General features: G+C 41.4%; 1 long non-coding RNA gene across 6 annotated transcripts in view; it reads right to left on the reverse strand.

Annotated features, from left to right (window-relative positions):
- Window positions 1-26,888, reverse strand: part of LOC147026138 (uncharacterized) — a 74,188-nt gene that overhangs the window by 35,874 nt on the left and 11,426 nt on the right. For 5 of the 6 annotated variants that reach the window (XR_015058131.1, XR_015058130.1, XR_015058128.1 and 2 more), the window contains 2 exons: window positions 19,365-19,459; window positions 3,061-3,099 (listed from right to left, as the gene is read on the reverse strand). This is a non-coding gene — a long non-coding RNA (uncharacterized LOC147026138). Of the gene's footprint in view, window positions 1-3,060; window positions 3,100-19,364; window positions 19,460-21,251; window positions 25,873-26,888 lie in introns of those variants that run through there. The other variant, XR_015058127.1, reaches the window with a different exon arrangement.

The following is a 26,888-nucleotide window of genomic DNA, read 5'->3' on the forward strand; positions in this document are numbered from 1 at the left end:
TGGCAGGCACTATGCATCCAGACTTGGTCAACCCCCTTCCATTGGAAAAAATGGGTAGGCTCCAGGAAGTGGACCAACAAGAGAGTCCATATGATTTGGGAGAATGGTGGAGGTTGATTGCATGGGGCTGTGCTTGGCTATGTATTGCAAAGTAGTACCCCCACAATGCACGGATAACAGGACCCGAGGTATGGTTGTATGGGTCTTTGAACCCTCAGGTAGTGGAGGGCTTGTTGGTGGGTCAAACCCTCATGAACGTCAGAAAAGCTCAGGCAGCAGTACGATTGCTGAATGCGTCTGCAGAATCACGGACCATGAGTGGGGCTATGAAGGTAGCCAGGTGTACATAGCTTAGGAAATCACGTAGGTGAGGACACATAGCGCTCTGCATCATTGAGAATCGAGGAAGGTATCTAGCACATTGACCTATTTGGTCACATTCGATTGACCAACCTTCCTCAAACAATTGGCCCAACATACCTCAGAAAGCGAGATAGATTGGGATGAACATCTTGTATTCCTAATGGTGATTGCCATAGTGACCATCTGAATCTATATTGGCAGAGAAATACCGAGATGGATTGAAATCAGAGTGGAAAGAGTGGGTGAGAGTACAGGCTGTCATGCATTTGAATGAACCCGTTCAAGGTTGGACACAGCAACTGAGAATAACCGGTGTTTCTACTGAAGCTGATGACGTGACACGGCCAAGCTGGCCAAGTTGTAAATTATTTACAAGTGACCTGTGAAATGTGGAAACGATTTGATGACAACATGACAATAGGTCTGCAAGTACAGTAGGTTGGAAGAGCAATATTTGGGGTTGTTAGCAGGGAAAGCGTGCAGTTGTTACCAGTGCTCTTTCTCCACTGAAAAAGAAACAGGGCTAGCTGCAGGAGATCTTTGTTGGTGGGAAGATGACAACGTCGAGAGGTGAACAAAGCCACGTATATTTATTGTAGTTTCACTCTTTGTCAGTCCTGCACTCTTCAAAGTGTAAAACTGAGAGTGTGAAGTTACGTATTGATAATCCAAGATGTTTTCTTTTGTTTATATAGTTCGATGCAGTATTCCTAGTTCGTTGGGGATAGTTGAAAATTTCACTAGAGACTGTCAGAATGCCAAACATCCGGGAGAAGAGCATTGTGAAGAAAATATATTTTTGTGGATTTACTAATTAAATACCATTGTGTATTATTTACATTATTCCTTATGGTAACTCCATTAGTAATGTGAGAATATTACTTTCCTCGCAGAAGACTGTGGTAAAAATACCACAATATTTAAAAAGGAAGCCTTTTATTCTTGCGCTGGTTAAGAGCTCAAAAATGGGAGGTTATATATTTCTTAACAGCAAAGAAAAAAAAAATCCAGGAGCGATCGAGCAAAGGCTGTTGCTGATACACTGCCTGAGTTCAGTTTTTTTTGTCAATTTGAAAAACGAAAAATACAATTTTCATAAACGTTTGGATTAATTTGAAGCAATTTTTACACAATAATATTGAAGCGGTGAAGCCACTTCAATATTTGGCTGTGTCCTTCTTCCATCCATCCATAAAAAATGAAGAAGATGAACCTTTATGACCTACTTTGAACACAGTAATTCTAAAGTGTTCTCAAGGGTACTTCGAAAGGATTCTGAAATACAATTCAAAATGGTTCTAAAGGGTAATTCTGAAAGGTTCTAAAGGGGATTATAAAGGGTAATTCTAAAGCATAAATTATAAAGGATAAATTCTGAGGTGAAAATTCTAAAGGGTAAATTCTAAAGGGTGAATTCTAAAGCATAAATTCTAAAGGATAAATTCTAAAGGATAAATTCTAAATGTTAATTTTAAAGGGTAGATTCCAAAGGGTGAATTATAAAGGGTAGATTCTAGAGCGTAAATTCTCGAGCGTAAATTCTAAAAGGTAAATTCCAAAGGGTGAATTCTAAAGGGTGAATTCTAAAGGGTGAATTCTAAAGGGTGAATTCTCAATGTTAATTCTAAAGGGTAAATTGTAAAGGGTAATTCTAAAGGGTAATTCAAAAGGGTAAATTCTAAAGTATTAATTCTTAAGGGTATTTCTTAGGCGTAATTCTAAAGGCTTCCAAAGAGTAATTCTTAAGGGTAAATTCTCGAGGGTAAATTCTACAGGGTAAATTCTAAATGGTAAATTCTAGAGGGTAAATTCTTAAGGGTAATTCTAAAGGTTAATACTAATGGGTTCTAAGTGGTAATAAAGTGTAATTCTAGATGGTTCCAATGGGTAATTCTAAAGGCATATTAAGAGTAATTCTATGGTGTTTCTAAAATGTAATTCAAAGGGGTTATTAAGATAATTCTAATGGGTTCTAAAAGGTAATTCTGAGGGAAATTCTAATGGGTTTAGTTCATTTTTAGGCTTTGCCTATTTCACATGAAAAATGCCAAACTGAACCGATTCCTTCAGACACGGGTGTGATTTTTTTCTCTTTAACGAGTGTTTTCGTGATGAAGGAAGGACAGACAAACAGCATCAGCCTATCCATAACATAAAAGTGAATGTGTATATTTATGTATGCTTCAAAAAAAGGAAAAGGAACGACAACCAAATTTTTGCATGTCACCAAAATGTACCACAAGTATTGCATGTGTGTCTGGGTACCATAGCTGTACGGAGGGAGTTCAGGTTTGAGGAAAGACCCCAATTCATCCAATGTAAATGTGTATTGTATAGTGTCACCCGATGGTAGTTGGTTACACCCAGGTGGCTAGGATCATATCAATAATTGACCCTTCCCACACTCCTCTTGCTGAAGTAGTTTCATAAAGCAACACAAGAACCAACCACGTGATCTGTTTCCACCCCCTGCATTTACCGAAACAAATTCACCATTCACCTCATGATTTTTTCTACAACATTTCCATTAACTAATCTGATGAAAACTCTCTCAAATAATAATAATGATAATAATAATAATCTTCTATATATTACTAAAACTCTCATCTTGTATGTATGTATGTATGTATGTATGTTCCCAAAACACAGCCAAAACGGTACACGATAGCACAAATTTTTTAGAGCCAACTTACTCACCATTCTCCTGCGGTGTGCAGTATCAAGTTTCATTCAAATCTGGCAATGAAAAAAATGTTTAAAAAAATCAATTCCCGATTCAGTCAAGTACTCTTCGGGAGAATTTGATCAATGCAAACAACCTCAGCGGTATAGTTCGCTGGAGCTTTTTTTTTTTTTCTTGAAATGATTTATTTAAAAATTCTCAAACATTCAGTACAGACACAGAACGATTTATTTTTAAGCATAAAATAAACATCGCCATTTTGATCTAATACTTCCGTGTTCATTAATAAATAAAATTGTGTTTGGAAGATTACACACAATAATTTCTTCGACTTTCTTTTCTCCATTTTTTTTTCACATTGACGTGCAATATCAAGTTTCATTCGAATCGGGCAATGAAAAAAAATTATTAAAAAATCAATTCCTGATCCAATCATGTTCTCTTCGGGATTATTTGATCAATGCAAACAACCTCAGCGGTATAGTTCGCTGGAGCTATCTTTTTTTTCTTTTGAAATGATTTTTTTTCATCAACTGCTGTCACAACGGGAACCCAAAGGGTTCACGGGTTCACTTGTAATAATAATAATAGTAATAATAATAATAATAAAAACGATCAGTTATAATGCTTCATCTTCCTCTTTCACACGTATGGTACTCATGACTGCATCACAATTCACTACTCTTCTATTTCAACAGACTGCTCTCAATTCGACCTTTCATTCATACCTTGCCTAAAAAATCCAACTATTACAGCATTTCTTCTCTCCATTCTCTGAATTCGCCTTTATTGCATCCCTCAATAAATGTCTTTAATCGCATCTCTGATCTAAAAATAAAAAACCCCAGTTTGCAATGATTGTTCGCTTTCAATCAATTATTCTTTTTTTTTTTTTACCAACTTCAACGCCAACTCACCCCTCCCTCTCAAAACAACCATCACAATCTTCTTCCTCCAAGCCTCCCCCTCACCTTTCTCCCTCAACTCTCCCCACTCACCCTTCTCCTACCATTCACCCATCTCACTCACCCTTCAAAAAGTTGCCCCCTCCTCTCATCCACAAAGCTGCCTCCTTCCCCTGCCCTCTCACCTCCATCTCATCAAATCCTCAACTTCCTTCTCCCCCTCTCCTTCCCCCCCAGCACTACAGAGCCTTTTCTCCTCCTCATCTGGCCCCCTCCCCGAGCTATTCTTCAACCACCCACACTTTAAAAAACTCCACTTACCTCCCTCCTCCTCCCTTGTCCTACCCTCCCCCTCCCCTCCCATACCCTGCAACCAAACCCTCCTCCCCTCCCTCATCATTAACAGTGTGGACCTCAAATATCCGGGGCCTTCGCTGAAACCTTTCAGATCTTTCCATACAGGTTGCCACTGACAAAGCAGACATAATCTGCCAACAGAAACTTTCCTCCCCCCAGATGTCTCTGACTCCCAAGTATCTCTCCCTGGTTACTCCCTCCTACGGTATGACAGACCTGAGCCACGTCCTGCTGGACGAGTTGCTCTCTTCATCAAAGACTCCATTCCTCACTCTCCATGCAATGCCCTCTCTCTCCCCCACACCGCCAGCAATACCTCTGGCTCCGGCTTCCCCTCCATTCCCACCTCAGGTTTATATGTGTACTGTACCATCCACCAAACAGTGATGACTCCATTTATACCTCACTATCCGAAAACATGGACCAACTTCTATCTTCTCATCCAAACTCTCTCTTCCTCATATGTGGTGACTTCAATTGTCATCATGCCAGTTGGCTTGGTGTGGGTACCTCTCTCACCTGTCAAGGCACTTCAGCAAAAGCTTTCTGTGACTCATTGGGACTGACTCAATCGGTCAATTTACCAACCCGGATCTCAACCAATGGTACTCCATCTCTTCTGGATATGATTTTGACAAATTTCCCTGAAAATATCTGCTGTCCTTCCTCCACTCCAATCAGTTCTTCTGACCACGTGCTTGTAAAAGTGGACATCTCTCTTGCTGTTATCAGAGAACCACCTCAGTGCCGTCGAGTCTGGCATTCCACTCAAGCTGACTCGCAGGGTGTCCAAGCAGCCATCAAACTTCGAGACTGCTCTCCCACCGCTACTTTCTCCAACATCAACTCATCCTGGGAATTCTTTCAAAGAAATTTCCTCTCCCTCATGCACAGATTTAGCCCCTCTCATCTTCAGTTGTCCGACTCTTCCTCCCACACATGGTTCACTGAAGCTTGTGGCGAGGCAGTTGTCCTGAAACAACTTGCCTTTGCCTCATGGAAAGCAAACCCAACTGAGGGGAATCTCAGTTCCTTCCATAAAGCTCGGAACAAGTGTGTATCTACCCTCAGGAGAGCCAGAAAACAACATCTTTCTAATCTCAAGTCTGAACTCTCAAACCTCTCTCCCTCCTCCAAATCCTGGTGGTGTGTAATCAAATCTGTTGCTGGTGTATGTTCCCCCTCCATCCCTCCCTTACCTCAAATGGCCACACTGTTGATACCGCACATGAAAAGGCTGAATGCGTAAACTCAGTGTTTCCATCAAAATATTGTCCAAAACCCATCGTTTTCTGTACCCACCTTACCCAGTTGCATCCAACTGTCCCTGGACTCTGTGTCCTTTTCTCCTGACAAGGTGGAGAGCTTGCTGTCAAACCGACAATCAGATTCTGCAACCGGTCCAGACGGCATCAGCCCACGTGTCCGAAAAACCTGCTCCTCTGCTCTTGCTCACCCTCTGTCTATTCTATTCACCTTTGTCTATTCAATTCATTTCCTCAAGGTCATTTGTAATCTGCTTGTAAATCAGCAACATTACCGCCCTGCATAAAAAAGGTACAGAAACAGATCCCTGCAACTACAAACCAATCAGCCTTCTCCCAATCATCAGCAAGGTTATTGAATCTATCATCGCTTCAGACATGAAATCCTTCCTCTTCTCCAATGGCTTGATTTCTGATCATCAATTTGGTTTCAGACCAGGTCACTCTACCCTGGATATGCTGCTTCTGCTCTCCCAACAATGGATGGAGGTCTTAAATGGCGGAAATGAAATCCGAGCCGTATGCCATGACATATCGCGTGCTTTTGACATGGTCTGGCACCCTGCCCTGCTCACCAAACCCTCTTCCTATGGCATCCAAGGCCATCTCCACTCATATCATGACTCACAGACTTCCTCTCCTGTTGCAGTCAACGTGTGGCCCTACATGGAGTTCTCTCATCCCCTCTTCCTGTCCAGGCTGGAGTTCCTCAAGGTAGCGTTCTGGGCCCTGTTCCTTTTCTGGTTTTCATCAATGATCTGTCCGACTTTCTGGAAAATCCTCTTTATCTCTTTTCTGATGACTCCACCCTCTGTCGTACCATCTGTCATCCCTCAGACTGGCAAGCAGCAGCTTCTTTGCTCACTGCAGATCTGGGTAAAATCACAAACTGGTCCAACACGTGGAAGATGTCATTCAATCCGTACAAATCTCACACTATCACTATATCTCTCCGAAAGGACCGTTTGGACCCCCCCCCCCAATCCACTTTCTCAACAATCCTCTAGAAGAAGTCCTTTCTTTCAAGCTTCTGGGTCTCACAACCTGCCATGATCTTTCCTGGGAGAGCCATATTTCCAACCTGGCCTCCAAAGCCAGTCGCCGATTGGGAATCCTCCGTCATGCAAAGTCCTTCCTCGGCCCACCTGACCTCCTGACAACATACAAAGCTTTCGTCCGCAGCCTGATGGAGCACTGCTCTCCCCTCTGGGCTGGTGCTCCTGCCTCCCACCTTTCTCGACTTCACGCTGTGGAAACCAAGGCATTTCGGATCATTGGCATCTGCAACGAGTCTGAGACTTTGGGCCTCTCACTCTCTCACCGCAGACTGGTCCATGGTCTTTCTGTCTTCTACCATCTGATCACTGGTCTCGCCCCCCCACCTGTGTCTGCGATTTGTCCCCACCATATTTCCGCAGGGCGTTCAAGGTGAGCCAACAACCCCCTTCTCGTAAAACTACCAAAATCACGAATCACTGCTCACCTTCACTCTTTTATTCCTCTTTTTTCCTGCCTTTGGAATAAACTCCCTAACCCTGTTCAATCCCATTCTTCCACCAGACCTTCAAAACAGCTGTTCACCACCACCTCTTATCGTCCCTCATCCAAATCCTCGATCTTTTCTACCCCCGTTAATCCACCCCAAACCCACCTGCATCAAATTCCCTGCTTTCCTTCGTGAAAATCCCTTTAATGTCCATCTTGTATACCCCGTGTTCCCCGCCCCATCCCTCTCCCTTCCACAAATCTCCTAATGTCTCTGCTCCCCACTGTTTTGTCCTTCACACTCCCGCCCCTCTTTTTTCATGCCCCCCTTGCTGTGCATTGTGTGTTAGCTCTCATACGAGACTCGCCAAGGTATACAAAAAAAAGAAGAAGACCGACACAAGGTAAGTGCTAACGCTGTTGCGAACCTTTCCCAGAGTTCCTCGACAACTATAAAGACGCTCACACATAGTACACAAATGAGAATCCCAATGCTCCACACCCCCTCAGCTATCGGACCAGTTTCATCGCTTATTGGTGAATCATCAGCGACAGCGCAGACAGCAATGTGTACCAATGAAGCTCCCAAGCATGTACCACATGCAAATGTCAAAAGCAGTCAATAAAAAAAATACCCACCCTCATCTCTCACCTGTGAATGGAGGAAATAGCCAATCAGCTCTCACCTAATCGACTACACCAAAATTAGCACTTGCATTGTGTAGGTATTCTTGGGTTGCTTTCTCCAGCTACTTCAGCTTGAGGAGTGTAGGAGGGGTTTTTGCATTTCTGCATATATATATATATATATATATATATATATGTATATATATGTATATATATGTATATATATGTATATATATGTATATATATGTATATATATGTATATATATGTATATATGTATATATATGTATATATATGTATATATATGTATATATGTATATATATGTATATATATATATATATATATATATATGTATATATGTGTGTATATATATATATATATATATATATATATATATATATATATATATATATATATATATACATATGTATGTGTGTGTGTGTGTATGCATTTCTGTCTGCACTGTGACTGATGATTCGCCAATTAGTGATGAAATCGGTCTGACAGCTGAGAGGGTGTGTTGCATTGGGATTCTCATGTATGTTCTATTTGTGAATGTCTTTACAGCTGTGGAAGAACTTTGGGAAGGGTTTGAAACAGCAAAAGGGCTTACCTTCATCACCTTTCTTGGTTGGTATCGGTACATACACGCATAAAACTAAACAATGCTGATTTCTTAACATTGTCATATTTCACTTCAGATTCCTAGTTATTTAATCCACCTGATCTGATCCTCCAAACTCAAATTATATTTTGATTATATACTTTAATTAGTCCGTGAGAGTAGATCGTGGAAAATCGCATTGCATAATGCAAGAAATCGTTCCAAGCTACTATTTTGAAAACTAGAGCACTTACATAAGTGATGTACATAGCGATTTGTAGGTACGTAGATGAGGCATTCGATGATTTGAGTGAGGTAAGTGAAAAACAATTTTGAGCGTTTTATCTTTGACAAAACATTGTGGCCTGTTCCAACTCAAGGCATTGTTGAGCAGGCTGAACAAAATGGCAAATTAAGACCCCAGCAAGGTAACCAAGGATGCACCTTCAGACCCCATCGAGAAGCAGGTGTCTGATGATGCACCTGATAAAGGATATAAATAAACAAGGCGGTTAATTATCTTCAAAAGGGCTGTTTCACTGAACCCCAAAACACCCAAATTTCATTCATGCACTCCCTTGGCGTTCCCTTTGTTTCCCTTTGTATGCATGCAAAGTTTCAGGCTGCAAGGTTTCATGGGTGGACACACACACACACACACACACACACACACACACACACACACACACACACACACACACACACACACACACACACACACACACACACACACAACCTCTCTCTCTCTCTCTCTCTCTCTCTCTCTCTCTCTCTCTCTCTCTCTCTCTCTCTCTCTCTCTCTCTCTCTCTCTCTCTCTCTCTCTCTCTCTCTCTCTCTCTATCTCTCTCTCTGTCTCTCTCTCTCTCTCACTGACACACACTCACATTTATTCAAATGGATTATACATACTTGTTCGAAGTTTGACTTAAATCTCTGAATCTAGATTCAAAATATTAAATAATTCTGGCTGTCACACCATGCTTCTGATCAGGTTAAAAGTTAAAACATATATTCCCTCTGACTACGAGATCATAATTGTAATGTTCCACATCGATTTATGAAGCGGTTGAAGAGAAATAACTTTTTAAAAGACATCCGTTCAATCCGATATGGCTGCCAGACCATGTGACCTCTTAATTATTTGTGAACACCCTGGTATCCCCAAGGCTTGGGGAACGTGTGGGTGAAGTTTCCTCTCAATCTGTCAAGCCATTCTGGAGAAGAAGATTTAGGTTTATTCTTCCAAAAAAAATCACAGCTTCCAAACCATGTGACCTATGATGTCATCGGTGGAGAACTTTTTGTTCCTCATGGATAGATGATCATTCCTGTAAAAGTTATGCCTCGATCTGTTCAGCTGTTTCAGAGAAGATTTTAATGTTAAAAACAAGATGGCTGCCAAACCACATGACCGATGACATCAAATTTTTCCACCCAGACAATTTAACCCAAGATGACCCTCAAATTTTTTTCAGACTGAATGGATAAAGCATTCGACATATGCAATTATGATGTCACAATGAAGCCACCAATATCAATAAAAAAATTTTTTTTCCCATGGAGAGTACTTCACATGTGCCAAGTTTCAATTTCTTCAATGGAGCGGTTTCAGAAATACAGAGATCCAGAGTTTTTCCTTTTTTTCAACATGGCTGCCACACCACGTGACCTATGACATCATAATTATCATTAAAATGTTTTGCATGAGAACTCGCACCTATGGTGAAAATTTTGTGTCATTCGGATAAGTGGTTGCAGAGAAAACAGAGAAAATTAGCATCGTACAGCGGATGGACGGACGGACAAACCGAAAACATCATGCCACTGCTGACTTCGTCGGCGAAGGCATAGAAACTAGATTGGGCAACATATGATGAAAGTGAGATGACCATCAGGTGGTACTCTATTTTGTCGTTCGTTTTTCATATATCCTTGAATTTTTCTCTCCACTTATGCTAAATGCCAATGGATGAAATCAACAGAACATCGATTGAGGTATCCTAACTGTTGTGAGAAGTAAGGAAAAGCTGACATTTTGGGTGCTAACCCTTTGTTGGAGAAAGAGAGTAGCTTGTCACCTCTCTTTAGCTCCATTGAAGGGGTAACACCTGGAATATCAGGTATCCCTTGCTTCCCATAACAGTTGGCATATCTCAATGAATGCCTTGTTGTTTTCATCCAATGTTCTACCTGTCCGCTGACATAGATCAACATTAGCCTTCATCAGCGAGACCAGTTCTTCACTCTGTGAAATGCCAGCCTGAGGATAGGGGCAACATTTGAAAACACATTTGCGTATGCTTTCCCTATGGCTGGTTCAAACTCACCCTTGCTTGAACAGAATCAGTGATTGGTGTGTGGGTTTAACAGAAACCATCGCTGGAGCATGGCCAGAAACCATTGAGGGGACACATTGGCAAGAGTTGGCAGTTGGAACTTGAGAGATATGGTTAGAATGGAAGCCAGAGCTAGAGAAATCTCAAAAAAGTGATCGATGAGCTAAAGAGAATTGAGGACATTCAGGGAGGGTTGAGTTGTGAAAAAGATGCAACAGTACAATGGAGACAGAGAAGAGGGTTGTTCAAAAAGGAGTGATGTCCAGCTTTTGGTACCGATTAGTCTGGCAGGCGCAGGCACAGTGGTGTGTGCATTCAGACTGTAAGAGTTTGGCTGCATTCAGACTGTAAGGGTTTGACTGTAATGGTTTGGTTTGGTAAGGGAATGCGAACACACACATTCAAGGCTCTCTCGTTTGGACCCACTGTGCTAATCGACTGCTTTGGCTCCTTAATGGCTTCTTCACTCTTTCTACAAGACTGTACTGCCACTGTGACTTGTTATTTTGTAAACTAAGTCAAGGCTTGTTGATGAGCTAGAACATAGAACGGAAAGTGGGAACATAGAAAATAACAGAAAAGAACAGCTGGAATGCAGTGGAAAGCAGGGAAACACACCAACAGCAGAGTTGAGGGACACTTGAAGGAAGAATGGGAAATGCGAAGAATGAGAGCAAGGGTAGAAAGAAGGAGGACATCGGGAGTGAACAAGCATGACAAGTTCAAAATCAGAAAGGGGATGAAAGAACAGGAAGGAAAAAAAATTGGGGAAGACACAGTAATAAACGAGAAAAAAAAAGAAAAGAAGAGTGGTAGGAGAGGCTCGGCTTGTCATTCTTCCGAGGTCAGCAAAATGAGTGCCAGCTTGCTGGTATCCTTTGTCGGAGTGGCGACCTCTCCAGGATTGTGCCCAATAGTCAAGGAGACTGCTTAGGCAACACAAACGCCCTGCACTGGTCGCAATGGATGGATGGATTGTTGGAGAGAGAGGGGAGAAACACAACCTGGAAAAGAATGGTGGACTTGGGGAGAGTTAATGAGCGTAGAAAAGATCACGAGTATCGACGGAGAGCAAGTGAACAGCGACCGTGAAGCCATGGAGGGAAGAATGAGATTTCTTCTATTTTCCACAGGTCAGACAAATGAGGAACAAAGGAGTATCGGTGAGAAGTGAACCTGAGTTGTGTAAGTTTCACCACAAGTGGGTTGCTGGCACAATGTGTGTGTTTCTGGAGAAAGCTGTAAATATGCGAGGTTGCTCGATGTTTGGACTTGCAAAATATAGATTTGGAATGATGGAGGATGCCCAGTTCGAAGCTGGTTTTGGAGGAAAACTCTGATATGTAGTTTTCCCAGGAGAGTTCATGGCTGGTGATGAGACACAAAGGTTTGATGGACTGAAGGTCTTCAAGTGGTATGTCAAGAAAGTAGATTGGAGAGTTCTCCAGATGGTCCTTTTGAAGAGACACAGAGATTGTAAAATTTGGTAGGGTTGAAAGCCTTTTCCAAGTGTTGCTTCATCTGCTGATTCTATCAAGGTTCAAGATATCAAGGCTGATTGGAGGGAAGAGGCTGTTGCCTGCCTATCTGAAGGATGAAGTATGCTAGGGAAGAGGGTGGAGTCATCATCATAAAGATTTTCTGCCTAATATTTGGGGTGCTCCAGCCTCAACAGGGAGAAGAGATGAGAGAATCGTGTTGAGAGCTACACAATGACTTGAGTGGAGGAAGTCAACAAGCAGGAGACCGAAGACTGAGAGTTTGGAGAGCAAGGCCTGATGCCCGACTAATGGTCGATATATATCGAGAAAGATGACCCTGATATCTTGTTTGAGATTCAGAGCCTCTATCTATTGTTAGGAGAGCAGCCGCAGCATGTCTTGGGTGGAGTGATCAGATCAAGAAAAACCAATTATCCAACATGAGGCCGTTTGGGAAAAGGAAGGATTTGATGTCAACTGCAATGATTGATTTCATGAACACATCAAGAATTGGAAGTCAGCTTATAGGCCTGCAGTCAACATCATGTTTTGGAGCATTTTTACCTCTGCCAACAAAGGTGAGCGGAGGTTATGTTTTCACCCATGTCTGTCCATTTGTCTATTTGTGAGCAGGATATCTCAGAAAGTTGAGGACAGATTCGGACGAAATTTGGTGATCAGCTTGGGTGTGTGACAAGGACGAAATGATTAGATTTTGGTGAAGATCCAGACACGAGAATTTATTAAACTAGTACGGGCCCGTAGGTGAGTGCCAATATGTGGAGCCCTCTCTCGCCCCCCGAGTCTCGCCCTTCCTCTCTCCCCCCCTCCTCTCTCGCCCCCACTCTCATCCCCCCTCTCCCGTCCCCCTCTCTCGCAGATATTGGTCGACATAAATGGCCATAACTTGGGAACCGCTCGTCCGATTAATATCAAACCTCGAAAAGGCACATCCGCGGGTCCCCAGCAATATTCCTGGCAAGTTTCAATCAGATGGTACCATCAATCGTGCAAAAAAAAAAATAAACAAACATTAATTGTGACGTCATTCGTGACGTCATCGCACCGTGTCTTGTCATTGGTTGACAGATAAATGGCCGTAACTTGGGAACCGCTCGTCCAATTGACATCAAACCTCGAAAAGGCACATCTGCGGGGCCCCGGCAATATTCCTGGCAAGTTTCAATCAGATCGGACTGGCGGTCGTCGAGAAACGGCGGTCGCAGACACACACACACACACACACACACACACACACACACACACACACACACACACACACACACACACACACACACACACACACACACACACACACACACACACACACACACACTGCTGGAATTATAGATAGACTAGTGCATGTCCGTAGGTGCGTGCCCGTAGGTGCAAACAAAACAAAACCAAAAGCTTTCAAACCGCATGCCAGAAACAACCACACAGGCCGTTCCTTCGCTCTCACGTGCCCGAACGTGCGTGGCCGTACATGCAAAAAAAAAAAAACTTTCAAACCCGGCATCCCTTACTTGCCGGTCTTCTCGCTGGTGAGGGATTTCTTCTGCACGACGCCTTGCCTCGCGTCCAGTGTTGTCTGCCAAGTGAGCAGCTCGTTCTTCATCCGTTTTTTCTGCACGACGCCTTGCCTCGCATTCAGTGTTGTCTGCCAAGCGAGCAGTTCGTTCTTCATCCGTTTCAGCTGCACGCCACCTTGTCACGCGGGTAGCGTCGCGTGTCAAGCGAGCAGCTCGTTCTTCATCAGTTTCCTCTGCACGGCGCCTTGCCTCGTGTCCAGTGTTATCTGCCAAGCGAGCAGTTCGTTCTTCATCCGTTTCTTCTGCACAACGCCTTGCCTCGCGTTCAGTGTTGTCTGCCAAGCGAGCAGTTCGTTCTTCATCCGTTTGAGCTGCACGACGCCTTGTCATGCGCGTTGCGTCGCGTGTCAAGCGAGCAGCTCGTGCTTCGTTAGATTCCATTGCGCGTGCATGACGCGCAGCTTCGTTCCTTCGCTGCCGTAAACGACGATTGGATTGGGGCATTGTGTTTAAGAAAGAACAGAAATCGAGAAAGAAAGAATACTACACCGTAAGTCGATAAATAAAGAAAAAAAATCGAGAAAGAATACAGTAATCGTCACCGACTGGATTGGGGTATTGGGTTTAAGAAAATCGAGAAAGTACAGAAATCGAGAAAGAAAGAATACAGTAAGTCGATGAATCAAGAAAAAAAATCGAGAAAGAATACAGTAATAATCACTGACTGGATTGGGGTATTGGGTTTAAGAAAATCGAGAAAGAAATCGAGAAAGTACAGAAATCGAGAAAGAAAGAATCGAGAAAGAATACAGTAATCGTCACTATCCGGAAGTGAAATCCTCACTGTCCGGAAGTTCACATATGGCATTTACGATTATTCGCAATTTAGTTTTAATGGCCAATTATTTAATTTGCGCCAACGTATTTTGCCTTTTCCCAATGTCATCGCAAGGAAAAACAAAAAGAGAAGAGGAAAAGGAGAAAAAAAAAACGTGCAAGAAATAATTTACTTCCTGCTTCGGAGCATACCAGCACTCTGATGTTACCCAAATTTATTCACCGTCTAATATGAAAACGATCATAACTTAGGGCATTGTGTTTATCTATAAATGCGTATAACTAATCGAGAAATTATTAGAATACACGAAGTCATCATTATCCGGAAGCCCGTACGTTGTAACCTGTAATGGCTAACGCATCGGCCACGCCCACGCAACAACGTGCCTTGTCATTGGTTTGGTAAATAAATGGCCATAGCTTGGGAAGCACTTGTCCGATTAATATCAAACCTTGAAAAGGCACATCCTCAGGTCCCCAGCAATACACCTGGCAAGTTTCAATTATATTGGACCAGCGGTTGTCGAGCAATAGCGGTCACACACACACACACACACACACACACACACACACACACACACACACACACACACACACACACACACACACACACACACACAGCTGGAATTATAGATAGATGAGAGTTCATCATTGAGAGATAGGGCCAAAAATGATATTTTCACACGATATCTCAAAAAGTTGTGGATGGATTCAGACAAAATTTGGTGGGCAGGTTGGGTGTGCGAGAAGGAAGAATTGATTCAATTTTGGTGAAGACCTGAATCTGTCCGGATCTGAGATTTAAAAAAAGTGATTTTTCACCATTGAGCGATCGGACTAAAAACGATATATAGCCAATATCTCAAAAAGTTATGGATGGATTTGGACGAACCTTGGTGGATGATTATTTTTTTTTTATCCTGACGCTTCCATTTAATTTTATGCATTTCCCTTGTCCTTTTCTTTCACTGTTGATCAACAAAATGGAAATTGTGATTATTGGTTCATGAAAAAAATATTTTCACGAAAAAATAAGTGACCACTATATTCGTTATTGCTGTGTGTCTGTCTGTCTGTCTGTATGTATGTATGTCTGTCCCGAGAATAGCTCCGTGGGTTTTGATCCGATCCTGATAAAATTTTGGTGGGAGGTTTATATCATGATCTAGTTGTGTTTTCCTGAAAATGGGCATGGTGCGCCCATTATGGGTGGAGCCACGCCCAAAAAACGTGTTTTTAGGGGGTAGCCGATTTCAATTGGCATCTTCTCCAAGGGGGTTTGTCAAATCTGACAGGGTTTCGGTATTTGGTTAGCCCAATGGCACCTGCATAGCCCCACGAAGCTCGATTTTTCATTTTCGTCCCAATGTCAAGGTCACAAGGTCAAGGTCACGAACTTAGAAAATTTCGAATTTTGACATAAAAATCATACGACCACCCAAACTTTGAGAGCTCGGATAACAATATTTTTTATGCATAATCTTGAGGTCATTCCCCACCTAAAGTCTTGAAACCATTTTGCTCTATCTCGAACACCTTGCCCGTGGCGCCCCCTTCAAGTTTGTTTTTACGCTGATTTCATCAAAGTATGGATAATCCGAGGAGTGTGAAATGCCATATAGCCTATATTACGTTATATTGTTCCTGGAATGTTCCAGAGGAAGTTTTGCACCAAAGATCATAATCCTTGACCTTTGACCTTTAAAGTTCACAAAGGTCAAATTTTCAAAGTTGTGGGAATCGAACCGGGTTTTCAACCTTCTTCGACGAACTAACTCCAATAAGCTATAGCACGTATCCTGTTTCCTTATTTCAATGTCCACAACATCGTTTTGTGACCTTTAAAGATTATGCAAAGGTCAAATTTTTAAAGTTGTTGAACAAAACCGGGTTTTCGACATTTTGCAGCTAATAACCTGTCACTCGTACCACATCATGTTGATCATTTTTATAACTTGGTCAAACATTATCACATTGTCTCATCCTTGACTTCTGAAACAATCTACATCGTCAAATACCGCTCGTCAACCATCGTCGTCTTCAGATTTGTCATTGATTATATTTATTATGTGTCATTTTATTTCTGTTACTGTATGCCTTTGATAATTTGATTGCTGATGATCAAGGTGGTGTGACTCATTCACTTCGGTAGTGCAACCTGACTGAAAATGAAAAAAAATTGGAAAATTAAAAGAAATGGCTTCTGCACAACCCTATCCAGCCATCTGAGCTCATACTTACAAGAGCTTGGGGTGTTGCCACCTGATGTCTATTGTGTAACAATATATTTTGATTTGTTGCACCATACTCTTTCCAGAACATTGCTGCTGCAAAACCAGTTTCCTGGCAAGGGTTATACTGGGTTGTTTGTCCATTCTCTATCCTTATGCTGAGTGTCAAGCAAGGAGGCAGCACATACCATTTTAAAGTCTTTGGTACGACTCAGCCAGCATTCGAACGACTGTCCTCCAAGACTCAGAGCAGATGCTTGAACCATTATGCCACCTCAAACCATCAGGTAATTATGAATTAAACAAAAACAACCTCTCAGCACAGTATTCCTGCATCAAGAAAATGTTCCATCTATTCAGTAGAAAATGCAGATGGGTCAAAATTTTAACATCACTCCATTTTTAGCTGAACACACCAAAAAAAAAAAGAGCAAAAAAAAATTTGACGAGCGCTTTTATTCCTTTATACCTATTCGAATGGTTTTCACCACAATCCTTTGTCTCTTCTCCCCGATTTTCAGCAAACACCTGCAAACGCTTAGGCATTGATTGCAGCCTTCCAGCTCAACACCACAAAAGCATGTTCTGCCTTTACAACTTAATCGTTGAATATTTTGTCAAAGTGTTCTCTCATCGACACGTAGGAGTCAGTGGTACCTTAACCACTGGCTGTCTAGTCAAGGTTAACAGAAGCTCTCATTTTGGGCTCTCCAATATTCAACAATGTTATATTCGTATCTACAACTGACCAGGTGATATGCAATCAGTAGCGCCTTGTTAACTCCCTGCAATGCACAGGCTAGATCGCCACATTCATTTCCGAATACAGTAGGCATAAAAGCACAATAATCCTTTCAGGAGGCTTGGCTTGGTGCCTCATTCTGAAGATTTTATCTCTTGAAAAGGGGCCATGCAATAGAAAAGGAGTCAGAGGATGGAGTGTTTCTTTGCATCACGTGTGCACACTTCTTCCCCTTGTATGCATATCTGCTGCAAATGTTCCAGGCTTTGAACTTCCGTTGTATAATTTTTTTCACGAGCCTCAACTTCGACACGTATTAAAAAAAACAAAAAACTTCAGTATTCATGACAAACCAGCAATGTAGGAGAGCAAATGATATGTTATATTAATTGATACATGGCTACATAAAAGTGACTTCCATTCTTCCTTCACATGACTTTTATTCCAACTGTGCCAGCAAGATAAATTTGGTCGGCATTCCACTAAAAAATAAATAAAGGTTCTAAAATTCCACATAGTGTGGCGGTTTGTTTTTCTTCTCTGCATTGCAGGAGTGCGAATGCCAGATGGACAAGGGATTATAAAGTCAGCTCATGGGATGTGGTGAAAATGCACCAAGGGTCCTGGTATTAGAAATGCACGACCTTTCCACTGGCAGCAAGCCCGTGAGGGGTGGTGCTGCATGAGGAAGGGTTAAATTAATCACTGAGAACGCAGGCAGGGAAGGCAGCGATAAACAGGCTGCTGAGTAGGATGGCGTAAATCGCCGCGTGATTAGAGCGTCGGCCAAGCGTAGCGAGTGCTCTGGAAATATATATTTTTTTTTACAGGTACTCATCCTCAAACTCCCCCATCATCCTAAAAACCCCAAAAATTACAGGTACTTACCCCACAAAATGTCTTTTACAGGTACTTATCCTCAAACTCCCATCCCATCATCCTAAAAAAACTTCTTTACTGGTACTCATCCTCAAACTTCCCCATCATCCTTAAAAAAACAACTCCTTTAGAGGTACTCATCTCAAAACTCTCCCATCATCCTAAAAAACTCCTTTACAGGTACTCTTCCTCAAACTCCCATCCCATCATCTTAAATAAAACTCCTTTACTGGTACTCATCCTTAAACTCACATCCCATCATCCCCAAAAAACTCCTTTACAGGTACTCATCTCAAAACTCCCCCATCATCCTAAAAAAAAAAACTCCATTGCAGGTACTCATCCTCAAACTCTCATCCCATCATCCAAAAAAAAACTTCCTTTACTAGTGTTGATCTTCAAACTCTCATCCTAAAAACAACATCTCCTTTACAGGTACTTTTCCCCAAAACTCCCCCAGCAACAGAAAAAAATAATTCACAGAAACTCCACATAACATGCTTCCAGAATCCTAAGAAAATGTTTCACAGGTACTCATTCTAAATTTTCCCCAGCAACCTAAAAGAAAAAAAATTCACAGGTAGTCACCATGAAACTCCCCCAGTAACCTAAAAACATTCATTCAGAGATACTCTTCCAGAAATATCCGAAGCATCCACCTAATTCAATCAGAGATACTAATTCCAACCCCCACCCAAAAAACGAAATCAATCATTCACATGTGTTAATTCCGACGCACCACCAAGCAATCAACCCTAGGTATTCATTGCAAACCTCTGCCAAACAGCATCCGAAACAATCTTTCACAGGAAAAAAATATATCACAGGTACTCATCTGACATTTCCCCCAGTCGGAACGAACAAATCATTCACAGGTATGCATCTCAAACCCCCCCCAAAGGAACATATATTTTTTTTCACAGGTACTTAACCCGAAACTCTGCCAGCATCCAAAAATAATTCACAGGTACTCATTTTGTGATTTCCCCAGCAATCTCATAGTAACTGAGAGAAGTTCACCCATAAACTGCACATACCTGAAAAGGTATTCATCCTTAAAACTGTTCACAGGTCGTCATACCAGCAACCTCATAGTAACTGAGAGAAGTTCATCCATAAACTGCACATGCCACTGAAAAATAATTCAGAGGTAATCACCCCAAAACTCCCAGCAACCTTAAAAAACAAAAAGAAACATTCACAGGTACACATTCTGACACTGCTTGCATTCAGGAAAAAATAAAAACATTAAAAAAAAAATCATACACCGGTACACATCCCAGAACCCACACAGTCACAAAATTTTTTTTGATAGGTACTTATCCAACAATTCTCCCAGCGAAATAAAATATTCACAGGTATTCCTGGAATTTCCCCACCACAAAAAAAAAATCATTCACAGGTAATCACCAAACTCCCACAGATACTTAAAAAAACAAACATTCATAAAAAATAATCTTCACACTACCCCACCATCTTTAAAGTCATAAAAGGTACTCATCCTAAAAATCCCTTCAGTAATTGAAAAAAATGTTCACAGGCAGTCATCCCGAAACTCAACCAACATTCAAAAAAATAAAAATAAATTCAGAGGTATTCATCCTGAAACTCAGCACCATAAAAGTTATTCGCAGGTATTCATCCTACAATTCCCCCAGTAACATAACATCTCAATCACTGGCACTCCTCTGGAAATTTCTCCAGCATCTAACATCATTATTCAGAGGTTCTCATCCCAAAACTCCCTCAGCATCTTGAAACAAAAAACATTCACCGGGATTCAGCCAACATGCTGGTTGAGTCCCCCCACCCCCCGCGCCCCCACCCGCCAAAACCTAAAAACTCATCCAGAAAGTCCTCTAATATGTGACATCATTCAAAGGTACTCATCCTCGAACTCTCAACATCCAAGAAAGTTATTCAGAGGTACTCATCCTGGAACTCTCACATCATCCAAAAAAAGTCATTTAGAGGTACTCATCCTGAAACTTGGCAGGCAGGGCAGCCTACAGGTATGTAAGCTCACCTATAAGCTGTTTGGCCTGGATTTGAATCTCGGCCAAACTATAAAAACTTTCATCCTGGTGTTTCGCAGGTATGGCAGGGCTCAAAGTGTGTGCCATCTCTTGAACAGAAGTTAAACTGGGAATCCCAAATGCCAGCATGAGTTGGTGGACATTAAAGATCCCACAGTCATGGTTTCCTTTGCAAAGAGTAGTGAGTGAGACTATCACCTGCACGCTGGCCAAATTCCAAATTCCTGCTCTAACCTATAGGCAGCACTACATGAGCCGCATGGGTGCACACTAAGGAAATTATGCGACCCACAGTCAAGTGCTGCATATGAAAGAAGAAGATGACCTGGAAACTCTCCCAGCATCATAAAATAGTATTCATAGGTATTCATCCTGAAACTTCCCAAGCTTCCCCCCCCCACCCCCAGAAAAAAAAATCACAGATACTCATCCTCAAACTATCCCAGTAATCTAAGGATTCATTCACAGATCCTAAAATTTCCCCAGCAACCCAAAATTCACAGCAACTCCTACCAAGCATCCCCCAGTATAATAAAGAATAATTTTAAGGTATACATCCTCAAACTCCCTCAGCATTCAAAACCAGAGTTGGTGTCAAAGCCACCCAATGCTCGCCTGTTTATACATTTATCGTTTTTAAAAAACTAGTCTAATAATTAATATTTTTTATAAAGCATTGCAGTGAAGTCTGATCCAAATAATTTTAAAGCAATATATGCATTTGTATATTGTAATCAGTAACAAGAGCGCAAGTGAGCACAATATACGCCCGGACAAGAAGGTATATACAGAATTGTGCTACTACATGGAAAACAGCATCCTGGTTGCCATGGCAACCACTTTAGATGACGAACGTATGTCAAGACACACTGTCTCCACAGTCTGTACCTTTGTACCAAATATGAAACGTGAAAGTTGAAAACTTTTGGAGTTAGAGTGCGGACAGGAACGGATGGAAAACAGCATCCTCGTTGCCGTGGCAACCACTTTAGATGACGAACGTATGTCGCGACACACCGTCTCCACAGTCTGTACCTATGTACCAAATATGAAACGTGAAAGTTGAAAACTTTCGGAGTTAGAGTGCGGACAGGAACGGATGGACAGACGGACGGACAGACGACAGGTATCACATTATACACCCCGATATATATATATATATATATATATATATATATATATATATATATATATATATATATATATATATATATATATATATATAGATAGATATATCAGGTGTATAAAAAATAGTGTGGTAGATAAAAACATTAGAAAGGAAAAAATAACTTGCACCAAAAACTTTAACATTTTCACGCTGACGCTCACGCTGGGGGTATCGCTATAGCTCTCTGTTCTTCGAACAGGTGAGCTAAAAATGTATTCAGAGGTACTCATCCGGAAATGACCACAAACCTGTGGAACACATAGTCTCTCCTCACACGCTTATTCTGAACAAAAATACCATTGTTAACAGAACACACTTCTCTTGCCAAAAGTACCTGTATCATCCATGCACCCGATAATGTCACTTACATTGCCATTATCCATAGCTTTATTGATTATAATTGATCGATTATTAGGATATTTAATGACCTCTTTTGTGCACAAAAAAGCTAAATTGAGTCAAGGAAGATAAATATGAAATGAGCAGTTCTGGCCAGGGTCCAAGCTGCTCTGCTTTGATACAACCCTGCTTTGATCAGACAAATAGTGATTTAAAGTTTCACATCCATTGGTTTTAGAGAAGATTTTTGAAGGTTTTTCATTTCAATCAAATATGGCTGCCACATGACGTCATGGATGATGTCAGCATTATCAAACCTTATTCCCCATGGGTAGTCAAATCATATACAAATAAATTTTTGCATCAATCTGTTCAGCGGTTTCAGAGAAGATTTTTTTAAAAGGTTTTCGTTCAAACCAAGATAGCTACCAAACCACATAGCTCCCCATGGGTATTCGATGATATACTTAAAGTTTCAGATCCATTGGTTCAGTGGTTTGAGAGATTTTTTTTTAAAGGTTTTAGCTGAAATCAAATATAGCTGCCAGACCATGTTCACAAGTACATGCCAGACATTGTTTTCCCAAGAAGGACAGGACAGACAGAAGTGAACCAAATGACGTTGAAATTTTCAAATAATCTCTTGGCTTGTCAATCATATGTATGAAGTTTTGAATTGATCTGCTAATTGGTTGTGGAGATTTGACTAAAGATTTTTAAATGTTATATTCAATCCAATATGGCCTCCAGACCACGTGACTGATGACATCATGAATTTAATTATTCACTCACATCGGGTTGTTGATCAGATACACGACATGGGCAAAATTATGTGAACACCTACTCGTCCACCATCTCATTCCAAAATCATGGACATTAATATGGAGTTGGTTCCCCCCCCCCCTTTTTGCTGCTATAACAGCCTCCACTCTTCTGGGAAGGCTTTCCACTCGATGTTGGAACATTGGGATTTGCTTCCATTCAGCCACAAGAGCATTAGTGAGATCGAGCACTGATGTTGGGTGAATAGGTCTGGCTTGCAGTTGGTGTTACAATTCATCCCAAAGGTGTCCCATGGGGTTGAGGTCAAGGCTCTGTGCAGGCCGGTCAAGTTCTACCACACTGATCTTGAGAAACCATTTCTGTATAGACCTCGCTTTGTGCATGGAGACATTGTCAAGCTGAAGCAGGAAAGGGCCTTCCCCAAACTTTTGTGACAAAGTTGGAAGCACAGAATCATTGAGAATGTCATTGTATGCTGTAACGTTAAGATTTCCCTTCACTGGAACTAAGGGGCCAAGCCCGAACCATGAAAAACAGCCCCAGACCATTATTCCTCCTCCACCAAACTTTACAGTTGGCACTATGCATTTGGGATGGTGGCGTTCTCCTGGCATCCGCCAAACCCAGATTCATCTGTCGGACTGCCAGACGGTGAAGCATGACTCATCACTCCAAAGAACGTGTTTCCACTTCTCCAGAGTCCAATGGTGGTGAGCTTTGCACCATTCCAACCAAGGTTTGGCATTGTGTATGGTTATCTTCAGCTTGTGTGTGGCTGCTCGGCCATGGAAACCCATTTAATGAAGCTCTCGACAAACAGCGTTTGTGCTGTCGTTGCTTCCAGAGGCAGTTTGGAACTTGGTAGTGAGAGTTGCAACCGACAACAGATGCTTTTTCCGTGCTACATGCTTCAGCACTCGGTGGCCCCATTCTGTGAGCTTGTGTTGCCTACCACTTCGCGGGCTGAGCTGTTGTTGCTCCTAGACATTTCCACTTCACAATAACAGCACTTACAGTTAACCGGGTCAGCTCTAGCAGGGCAGAAATTTGACGAACTGACTTTTTGGAAAGGTGGAATCCCATGACGGTGCCACGTTGAAAGTCACTGAGCACTTCAGTATGGCCCATTCCACTGCCAATGTTAGTCTTTGGAGATTGCATGGCTGTGTGCTTGATTTTATACACCTGTCAGCAATGGGTGTGGCTGAAATAGTCGAATCCACTAATTAGAAAGGGTGTCCACATACTTTTGGCCAGATAGTGTAAATGAAGTTTCAGATTTTTTCAGATAAGGATTCCGATTCAACCAATTATGGCTGGAATACCACTCCACAGATGATGTCATCAGTATCACCCTATACAGTACACCCCATGGAGAGTTGATGACATATGCCAAGTTACAATTTTTTTTTGTTGAGTGGTTTCGGAGATGTCCAAATTTTTCCTTTAACACAATATGGCTGCCAAACCATTTGGCCTATGATGTCAGAGTTATCAATAAAATATACTCTATGTGGAGTCTCTCCTACATTTAGTTTCACATTGATCAGGGAAGTGGTTGCAGAGAAAAAAAACACATGGACACATGAAGATACACAGACAGAGAGACATGAGCATTACAAGGGGTTCAAACCCCTTCAGGGTGAGACTAACCAGAAAGTTCAAAGAACACCTTACAACACGCTGTCTTGAGAAAAAAGGACTTGGGCAGGGTCTACGAGTGGAAAAATTAATTGATTGGTCAATTGGTGATGATGTAAAATGACAAAATATTTTATCCAAATACTGTGAGACAGAAGGGTTGTGAAAGTATCAAAAAGGCTATTTGTGTTCTACAGTGTTTAACAAGCTCGAATGAGCTAAGATCCTCATCCTCTTAATGATGACGTCATAAAAACGAATATGACGTTATTGTGATGCATCAGGTTTGTGATAAATTATCTGTGCTAATGCCCGGCTTGATTCCCGCAAACCAAATTCAAACAGCTTGCCTACTTTCGGAGATAATGGTATAGGCGATTTCCATTAGTGGCGATATTATGACGTAAACTTTTTTCTAGGAAGTATTTCCAAAATCGGAGATGGTTACTGCCTGCGCGTGGGCTTTCTGCATACACATGGCAAGTTTCACGAAGATCCGATGAATACTCTGGGCTGTGAAATAAAAAATGTCAAAAAATAGGAATGACGTCATAAAAATTGATATGACGTCATAGTGATGAATCATATGTGCGGTAATTCATCTCTGCTAATGCCCTGTTCTATTCCCGTAAACAGAATTCAAAAAGCTTGCCTAGTTTCGGATATAATTTTTAGGCGATTTCCATTTAATAGCGGAGATATTTTGACGTCATAACTTTTTTTCTAGGAGGAAGTTTCAAAATCAGAGATGGTTACTGTCTGTGCAGGGTATTTTTACATATATGTGCCAAGTTTCAGGAAGTTTCGATGAAAACTGTAGGCTGTGAAACAAACAAACAAACAAAAAATGTCAAAAAATAGGAATTAAGTCATAAAAATTGATATGACGACATAGTGATGTATCATATGTGCGGTAATTCATCTCTGCTAATGCCCTGTTCGATTCCCGCAAACAGAATTCAAAAAGCTTGCCTAGTTTCGGAGATAATTTTTGAGGCGATTTCCATTAGCGGAGATATTTTGATGTCATAACTTTTTTCTAGGAGGAATTTTCAAAATCGGAGATGGTTACTGTCTGCACAGGGTATTTTTACATATATACGCCAAGTTTCAGGAAGTTTCGATGATAACTGTAGGCTGTGAAACAAAAAAGTCAACAACAACAACAACGTGAGTAAGACTTAGAGATCCTCCAGGAGGATCTAAAAATATAAATCATTTGAAAGAAAATGAGGATTTTAAGGGAAGTTTCGTTGTAAAAAAAAAAATCAGAAATTTACCACCATTGATGCAGCTTCTTTTACACGACCTTATTTAACACATTACATTAGTTCTTCATGCCTTTTGTTTATGTCCTTTATGATGCCTGTTTGGAATGAGTTTAAATTTTGTTTGACTGCCGGACAGACTAAAATAATTATCTCACTCCTCTCTAAGCGCGTGTGATTGGGACGAATTCAGAAGCAAAATACAGCTCAAAAAGGGTCATTTTCTGAATTGTGTTCAAAACAAAACATTCAATTGAAATCAAGTTGTTCAACGTTTGTTGACAGGCCAGACAGAAGTGAACCAATTGCTTGATTCAAACTTTTTGTTTTCTGTGCACATGGTCACCCCCGCCCCCCACCCCCCCCCCACAAAAAATCAATCTCGTGTACTCATCTGGAAATTTTCCCAGCAACCGAAAAACCAAATTCACAGGTAATCATCTTGAAATTTCTGCTACATCCTTAAAAAAAACCCCTGGTATCAAGAGAGAGAGAGAGTGAGAGTGAGAGTGAGAGTGAGAGTGAGAGTGAGAGTGAGAGTGAGAGTGAGAGTGAGAGTGAGAGTGAGAGTGAGAGTGAGAGTGAGAGTGAGAGTGAGAGTGAGAGTGAGAGTGAGAGTGAGAGTGAGAGTGAGAGTGAGAGAGAGAGAGAGAGAGAGAGAGAGAGAGAGAGAGAGAGAGAGAGAGAGAGAGATGGGTGGGGAGAAAGGGAGAGGGAAAGGGGTGGGGGGGGGAGAGAGAAAGGGATTGGGGAGTGAGAGAGACAGACAGACATATACACGCACACCATCATTCATAGGTACTCATCCCCAAACTTGCCCAGTGATCTGAAGATTCATTCAAAGTTATTGATTTGAAATTCCCCCTAATAACCTGAAATTAGGTTATTATTATTTTTATTTTTAGGATGTTGGGTGAATTTTGTGATGAATAACAGTGAATGTTCTTTTTAGGAAAACCAGTTCATTGTTGAGGATCGTTATCATTCACAGGACCTAGTTTGAAACTCTCAGCATCCTAGTTTTTTTTGAAACTCTCATGTATATTACATGTGTTAGCTCTTGTACGATCCTCAACAATGAACTGGTTTTCCTAAAAAGAACATTCACTGTTATTCATCACAAAATTCACCCAACATCCTAAAAATAAAAATAATAATTCACTGGTATTCATTGCAAAATTCACCCAACATCCTAAAAAAAGCTGAATACCATCATTAGCTGGTATTCCTCACAAAATTCACCGAACCCCCCCCCCAAAAAAAAATTCCCTGGCATTCATTGCAAAATTCACCCAACATTGGAAGAAAAAAAAATCATTCACTGGT

The sequence above is a fragment of the Eptatretus burgeri genome, chromosome 5, assembly GCF_056783735.1.
Source record: "Eptatretus burgeri isolate ZD-2024b chromosome 5, Ebu_testis_v1, whole genome shotgun sequence".
In the NCBI taxonomy this organism is placed as follows: domain Eukaryota; kingdom Metazoa; phylum Chordata; class Myxini; order Myxiniformes; family Myxinidae; genus Eptatretus; species Eptatretus burgeri.